Source organism: Erithacus rubecula (genome assembly GCF_903797595.1).
Source record: "Erithacus rubecula genome assembly, chromosome: 4".
Taxonomy (NCBI): Eukaryota; Metazoa; Chordata; class Aves; order Passeriformes; family Muscicapidae; genus Erithacus; species Erithacus rubecula.
Window position 1 is genome coordinate 5,862,236 of NC_136686.1, and position 8,919 is coordinate 5,871,154.

An 8,919-nucleotide genomic window follows, 5' to 3' on the forward strand; every position below is an offset into this window, starting at 1 on the left:
GTGCTGAGTCACAGAGGAGAAGCAGCTTATCCACAGAGAGGTCAACACAAACACCCCATTGCAGCACTGAGCATCCACCTTAGATGTGAAAATACACAATATTAGAGATTCCTCAGACTCCAAAGGTCACCAAGTTAAATAGGCCAATGTCATCCTTTTCCTGCTCTTTTTCCACCCCTCACATCTTAGGAAGATGTCTGAATTTCCTGCTCACCTTGTCGAAACAGAGGAGGCTCCTGACAGAAGCTGAGCCTTTTGTGCATTTGAAAATTGTCTGATTAGAAAGGTTTTAATCTCACACCTCCACAGCCTCCCTGTTGGATGAAGTTACAGATACATGGGCCACTCCAGGGAGGCAAACTGAACCAACCAGAGGCTTATACAACAGGCAGCATTGATGTTTGTTTTCTCAAGAGAAGAGGAGAGTGCTTTCCAGCTGCAGGGGAAAAGGGGGAAGAGAAGAATGCCTTTAACTGTTTTAATACAATAAATGTAGATGGGAGCAAGCCAAAATCCAGGCAGGCACCACCCCCCCAGAGCTTTAGCGTGAAGCTATATGAAAGTTTGGACCCAAAGCTTTGGGTTTGCTTCTTATCTATCTAATAGACAATGAAGAAAAAAAAAACATCAAAAAACAACCATTCCACACATTTTTTTATGTTTAAAATCTGATTTTTAAAGCCCATCTGTAGCTGGAGTATTTTTAATAAATTTATCTCAAGCTTACTTAAGAAAGGCCTGGCTTTTCAAGGTACTCAATGAAGTTTCTCACATCAGCTGAAAACTATGGATATTCATATTTGAGCCAGCCAAGCTCTTCCCTGAGCACAATGGCATTTCAAAACTCTGGGATGTATAGGATAAGTGTGACTTGGCCCATGGATTGGATCAGAGAGCTCCAGAACAGCTCATTTTGACAGTACCCGCACACAGGAATTGATTTACTGCTGGTAGAGCTTTGTTTTACTTTGCCTGTAGCAAACGTCAGAGCAGGAGCTGATTTCTTGAGAGATAGCCAGCTGTGGGGACTCATTTTGCCTTTTTTCTCCTTGTGGGAGTTAACTCTTTCTGATGTTGTTTCAAACAATACGTTGGTATTGGAGCCATACAAAGTATCAAACATCTGGTTAAAAAAAAATTACACCAACAGAACACCCAGGGGAAAAAGAGGCCTGATGAAGATAAATGTGATTTAGTAACGTAATAAAGCAGTGAATCATGCAAAATTACTTGGTTGAGAATAATGAGAAAACCAGAATATGGAGCATTCAGTGCTGGTTTACCTACTTCATTCAACCTGGCTTAGGCAGGAACAGGAAATTCCAGCTCAATTCCTAACACCTTGTCTTGGAAAGGACTTTCCCTTGGAGGGAAACACATTTTCTTAGCATTAGAAAATGAGCACCTCTTGCAGGCGACCTCTTGGGGATTTCACTAGGAAATGGATGTGAGCTTTGCATCCTCACTGGGTCACATCGTGGTGTGAATGAACAGACAGGGGCTGTCTGACTTGCTCTCTGCTACATCTGAAATTTACAAGAGCTAATATATGCATTAATTCAAGTATTTAAATAATCACTGCCTTGCCATAGTGATCTCTTGAAACCTAGAAATAAAGAAAACTGAAGCTATTTGTGAATTAATACCTTAAGTAAAGGGAGTTTAGATTAAAGAGGAAGCTTGGCCACCCTTGTAGCTGTGGCACGACAGAGCAGCTATGTAAATAAACTCCTGAGAGCAGCTCCAAGCCATTCCAGAGAAGATATTTCCCCTTGCCATACATTCAAGCCTCTCTGAAATCAGTTTCCAACTGTTCCACCACCAAAGCTGTCCATTCAAAGAGCCAAACACGAAAATCCAACCAAAGCAGAAAGCACAATGTGCCTTTCTCTGAGGAAAAAAAAACCCAGCAAACCAAGCCCTACAGAAAGGATGCTTTATTTAGAGGGTTCAGGAAGTTGAAGCGTTGCCTTCTATCAGCTCCCGACCGCAGAGCGAGCATCAGGAAGCGCACAAAAATGAACTCACTATTCCTGCAGGGAGCAAGTGCCAGCAGCTACACCGGGTTTGCTTCCAACCTTGCAGCCCTCCCTGCCAGCCCCCACAGCCTTGGTAATCAGCCACTGTCTCCTGGGGCTGCTGTGCTGCCTGGCTGCTTCAGAACCGAGCCTTTCCCTAGCAAACAGAGAAAGGGGAACATGCCTTGTTTGAATTTTCTCTTTTGCCAGCTGTCCTGAGACTTCAGAAACCTGCAAACACAGGGAAAATAGTGAATCATCATCATAAAAGAGTAAAAAAAAAGCCTCCTGTAGAGGACTGTAATTAAAAAGCAATTGTGTTTTGAGTGCTGTCATTAATACTGGCTGAGCCAATGGCAGTGGTTGCAGTGTGGGTACAGCATCAGCAATATACAGGAGTTATTTAAACTAAATATACTTTAAACCATGCAAGCAATATTCCACATAAACTCAATGTTGCCTTTTTCTTTTCAACTCCAAAATTGAGAAAGTTTTGCAAAATTTTCCACAGTAAAGTCTGAGAAAAACAACAGTTCTAGTCAGAGGTTTAAGAAAAAAATGAAGCTGTATTTCCAAGGTGGACTAAGTGGCAATTGTTAGCAACTAACTAAAAAAGTTAAAAATATCTGTAATTGCTGTGTGGATGCAGTTTAATTGAAGCCATGGAGCTTGGAAAGCATACCTGAGGAATACCTCCCTACCTTTCCTAGTTTTATTGTGCAGAGCCTCAGGAAAGATGCTTCAAACCTGTGGAAGCTTTACACTTCAGGACTGCTTTAAAAGCCTTGTGCTTTTGGTATTTTTTATGATCAATGATTTTTTTTTCCCTTTCTGAAAAGCTTTTGCAAAATAAATACAGCTCTATTTTTTGCCAGAATTGTCTCCTTCCACCAGCATGCTGGCAATGTTTAGAGTGAAAACAAGAGGGCTGTGGACAGCTTTTTACTTTCTTGGGGCACATTAAAAATCACCAAGGTGGGGTGGGGGTAATTATGATTTTTGGTCAAGCAGCTGCCCCCAGCCCATCCTTCCTGGGCCACACCAGCATTTAATTGGGATGAAGTGAATTTCTCTTTCTGGTCCAGGTTCAGGCAAGGAAACATCAGGAAAAACAGCTTTTTTTCAAGTCTTCCCTCATGAAAGAAGGGGCCATAGATTAGTGAGGGAAACACAGGTCAGCAGTTCTCAGAAATGTGTTTGTAAGGAAAAATTCGAGATCAGGAATTCTATTAGTCACTGTGTCTTGAGATTTTTTTGGATGGGGAGGTCCAAGAAATCGTCTTTGACAGCCTCAGCCTCCCATGCCCTCACCTCTGCTCGGTGCTGGCTCTTTCCAAGGTCATTTCTACTTTTACCTCTCCCAAAGTAATCTGCAAATTACTTTCCAGGACACTATGGAATTATTTAATCAGCACAGCCAAATGTCTGGGCTGTGATTCCAAGTAGACAGAAAATGTCTTTGATGGCAAATATGGACCAAGATTTGATGTTCACACTACCATTATTCCAAAGTGATTTTATGTTTAGATGAAGGCAGTGCCCTATATGGGAGATGTTCTCAAAGGATTTCTGTCATCTCAGCCCAGCTGTGCCCAGGAAGTGACAGCTTGAATAAGAATAAGAAAGGAGAAACAATTTTGGTGTTTTTTTAAATAAATTACTATGGAATCATGGACATCATCAAAACATTACACACATTTTGATTCCCCGAACTGGAGTCTCTCTCTTCCTACCAGTCTAGAATGCAGTGGGTTGAAACAAAAATCTTATCTAAAAGTATGTTGAATGCTGGACTGCTAAATTTATCTGGAACTTAAAAAACAAACAAAAAAACCCTGCATACTAATCACATGGAAATACCTGATTTGCTTTTTCCTTTAGGAATGCCTTGTGCATTTGCCTGCATCCCCTAACTGTATTTAACATTGTATTAGAGGTGTAAGACGTGAGGCAGAAAAAAACTGCTTTATGTTCATGCCTTGTCCCTGAGAACTGTTTGTGTTTATTTTGTGGGTAGTTTTTAAATATGTTCCTCGTTTGGGTGTCTTCCTTAGCCACGACAAACATTAGCAGAACAGCTGAATCCTGAAAAGCTGAGACATGCAATTTCATATCCTCCAGCAGCATAAAATTTAAATAGATCCATGATGTGGATGCTTGATGAAATAAATCCCTGTTTCAGTGGATTTCACTCAAATCAATGAAATAACCTCCAGTTTCTCAGCAGCTCTTGCAAGATGTTTTGCATCTCTGCAGCAGTGGAAGTTAGAAAAATGTGTTTAGGAAATTAGATTTTAACTAATCCGTGGGCAACCACAAACGAGCGCCTTAAAAAAGCAGAACCATCACCCACCATTTCTATTTTGTCAACCCAAGAAAGGAAAAGTTAGCAGCAAACTAATTATTTTACCAGTAAAACGGGTAAAGAAGAAATGAATATTGTTACCATGTCACAGGCAAAGAAACTGCAAACCCCAATATTTGAAATGCACATGGATACATTTAGCACTGCACTTGACACTATCTCCTCAGTGATCTGCAGAGATATTAAAGTGCTGGTTGAAAACAGATGGGTAACATAAAAGTGAAGCAGCACAATCAGCACCTCTGTTTCCCAGCCAGGCTGGGCATTGCCATCTCTTCAGTGGCAGGCACACAAAAACACAGACAGGAGGTGTCCTGCACACTCATTATTCAACAGCCTCAAGCACCAAGAACAGGCTCAGGAGGCATAGGACAGGATCACATCAGGGCAGCCTGGATGGGCATTCACCCACAAGTTTGTTAAAGAGATTATTAATGTAAAAATCGGGGTGTAAGGGCAAAAAGAGAAAAAAGTGCTGATTTCTATCAAATTTCCCTCTCAAAATGTTTCAGTTTGCTATCTGACATCTAGGAGAAAAACATACTTCCCGTGGCAACCAGAGGCTGTAAAAATCCCCTGATCTGCCTCTTGGGCAGCAGGCTGGTAGAGCAAAAGAGGAGCAGGCAAATGCTTCCACGAGGACACTGCTGTGCCCCTCTCCAGGACAGGGAAGGGAACAGAGGGTGTGGTTGGTTCTCAGTGCCATTTCTGCAGCAATTAAAAGTACCAGCAAGGCACCATTCCTGCAGCATCCCTGTCCTGGGATGAGCCCACTCTTGCTCCCAGAGCATGCTGCCAAGCTCTCATTTAATCCTTGCTCAGCTCTTCCTCCCCATCACCCCTGTGCCTCCTATTTTCAGTCTCTGCAACAGCCACAAGGTCACTCCATCCTTCCCTGGCAGGGACAGGCAATTTCTGGCTGCTGCTGCTTCTTGATGTCTTCATTCTTCCTTTCCAGACCCTGGATCATGCACATGAGCTATGAACAGCAAGCACAGGGGATTTTGGAAGCCAGAGAGAAAAGCAGCCCTCCCCTAACACCAAGAATCTTTCAGTGTATTTTGAGAGATAAAAGTTTCCTCTTGGCCATCTCATCTGAAAAACTGGTTTATCCCCCATTCCCACCATACATAATTAATGAAACCTCATTAATGAACATATCTTGACAACCTCCATGTGAGAAAGCAAAGTATTAATCACCTGAGTAGGGTACAGTGCAGGTGAGGAATGGAAGAACTGAGAGATCTGAGAATATATTTATGAATTAAGCCATAACAAGCAGGCATGTGGAAAGATTTATTTATTTTGTGACCCAGCTGAAGAATTTGCAGAGATCAGTGAGGCACTGGCTCTTAATTTGCCTATCTGCCTTTGAAAAATCTGAGAAGCTGCTATCTGAATCTTAAATCTGAGAGGCTCCTCTCTGAATCTCAAATGTTTTCAGAAAGAGACTTACATGATTCATCCAAAGGCACAGTGGTGGTGTCTCCAAGTCCCAAGTGGTCAAACCACCAGGAAATCCTGGCACTGGGAAATCCTCTGGATCACATACCTTAAATTGCAGGGATACAACAGGGCATGGAGAGGATGTTTGTTTTAAACCCATCCCGTAGAAAAAGAGGATGCAAATTCTAATTAGCAGAGTTCTTACCCCAGATCATCCCCATCCATGTACAGTATCTGTTCATTAAAACAGCTGCTCAGAAACTCCACGGAACAGGAGGCAGACAGCCCAGAGGGAGCAGCATTGACAGGTCAGGCACAGGATATTCCTCCATGGGGAATCCTCATCCAGCAAGTTCTGCACATGGTGCAGAGCCCCAGGAGGGACTGCTGGGGTTTATTTGGTGTTACCAGTTCTCATTTCTATTTTCACAGCTAGCACAGAAGCACGATTCCTTTATTGATGCTGAAGTTGAGAGGGTTTGTATTGCAAGGTGACAATCCCTACTGAAAGGCTGTCATACACATGGCAGAAGGAGAGTGATCTCCTTCACATGGGAGGTTCAGGGCTTTTCCCTCTAAAAGGAAATCACACATTACTCTGCAGAGAAGCCTGTTGCTTTCCTTCAGATGCCAAACTAATAAGTGGCATTTATTCTTCACAGTGAATATTTATTCTATCTCAGAGCCCTTGCCAGTCATTAGGCCCTCAGCATGATGTGCATCCTGCACACACCAGGCAGCAATTTCACCTTTACATGTGACCTCAGGTGAAGGTGTGAAAGAATAAGGAAAAATATTGTTCAGCCCCTGAAGTGCAGAAAAACATTTGCCATTGTCACTGAGCTTTTATTCAAGTTTCTTGCCTGGATGTGGTGCCCACTGCTCTATCCCATGCTCCCAGTGTGTGCACACACATAGCCTCAGCTGCTGACAAACTCCACATCATCACACATCAGTTCACTGTTGCAACAAGGATGATCTGTATTCCCTGGACAAAATCCATGAACTTGCTGCAAAGTTCTTACAACCCATTTCCAGAAAAGAACCAGGGTACCATACAACACACAACAATGTTAACAGCAAAGAGATATCCACAAAAAATGAAAAGTAGGATTCAAATGAAAGGGAACACCCAGCAAATAAAGGAGGCAGATTATGTGTTTCTAACAAAGTTAAAGATAAATGGGCATAAACAGAGAGCACAAGGAGCCATGCACAGCTTGTTTGTGTGTGGAATTAGCTGACTGTGTATTGCATAAATCTCCGAGTAAATGATATACACCAGGGAGCTCTTGGATGCTCTTTACTAGTAGTAAATCAGCTACTTTTCATTATTTCCCACTGATGCTGTTACTGGAAGTGTATTCAGCTAATTTTTAAACAAAGTACTTTCTGTGCCCAAGTGGCAAACAAATAACTGATTAAATGGAGAGATAGCCTGCCCAGAAGATTTGCATCTATCTAACAGCACCTCAAGTCATATAATTATGCTTTGTAACACCACTGTGAAGGGTTTGAACTAAAATTTCCCAAAGATAGGGATAGTAATTGCCCCAACATGAGGTTCCTAATTTATTTTTTAGTATCACACACAATCCTCCCTAGGGGTGTTGTGATGCCTGAAGGTCCCCCCTAAACAGAAGCAAATTTAACATTAACCTTTTACACAAAGAATTTTGTGTTTAGTGATATGAAGGTGTTTTGTGCAGGTTTGGGTTTTTTTCTTCCCTCCCAAATCTGTGTGCATGAAACCAAGGGCAGATCAGAGTGATGTCCCACAAGTCATCATTGCTTCACCTTCACAGTGAGATGCAACAAACCCACAAACAAACTGACAATTACACTCCTGGCACCCAATTTTCCATCCCAGCCCACCAGCTCCACAACACAGTTCCTTTTGCTTCTGGTCCTGCAGAGCTGTGAAAATTCCACATCCACTTCTGTGCTTCCTCCCAGGAGCACTGGGACAACAGCTCCAAACCTGCAGGAAGATGATGGCAGGCAGGATAGGCAAGCTGTGACTGCTCTGCAACAAGCTTAAACATTGCACTTATGTGACAACTATTTGGGAGAGGGAAGCATTACTAGTCATGGCTTGGATTAGAGACAGGAAAAAAAGGGAAGCAAATATGACTTGGAGTGGAAAATAATTTGTTTTGTGACACTTATTTTACAGCATTTATTGATGATGGTTTGAAAACATTTATTTCTAACGCCTGCACATCCTCTAAGTTGTGGCCAGTTAAGATGGTAAATAAGCTCTGTGGTAATTAAGTCTCCCCTGCTCTATCAAACACCTTGAGCACTGCAAGATGGCTGAGGAGTCAGCTTCCAGCCTCTGCCTCCAAATTATGTTTGTCCTGGGGGGATGAGACAGATGATGTTTCTTCCAGCCTTTCTTCAAATCTCTCCTGCCAGGGAGCTCTCCTGGGCTGCAGCCAGCTAAACCCTTGGAAGAAAGGAAATGTCCTTTCCAGACTCCCTAACAGTATAGTCCCAGTGCTCAGCAACAAAGTGGTGCAGGGGTTGTTAAGGGTGAGCACTTTCCCTTTGTCAGGAGAAAAATAAGGAGCAAACCAGGCAGAGGCTCTATTCTACCACATGAACCTAATGTTTGCCCAGATCTCATGATAAAACCAACTTCCATTAAAAAACAGAACAAGCAAACAAACAATAAACCCTCCACAACAATAAAACTCACAACATTAAGTGCACAAACATTCTCCAGCAGTCTGCCACACCAGGATTAGCATGTGGACGGTCTCCAGGCACTGGTGCTTGTACATCTCTGATAATGCAGCTCAGAGGTGCAGAGTGAAGCCACAGAGAGGAACCACTCAAGAGAGCAAACCAAAGGCACAACAGGCAGCACATCCACATGGCTCCTTCCCCCAAGAAACTGCCAAATCTTATAGAACATCATGGGGAGAGCACAGACACCTTATCCAGCTCATGGATCCCCTGAAATGTCTGGAGGATTTGTCACTGCACATGTGCCTGGTTCTTGTGTTTCCTCATTCACCTATCCCAGGCCACTGCTGGAGAAGAGGGTTCTGAGCCAGGTGTGTCACTGGGTACAATTTCCCATTC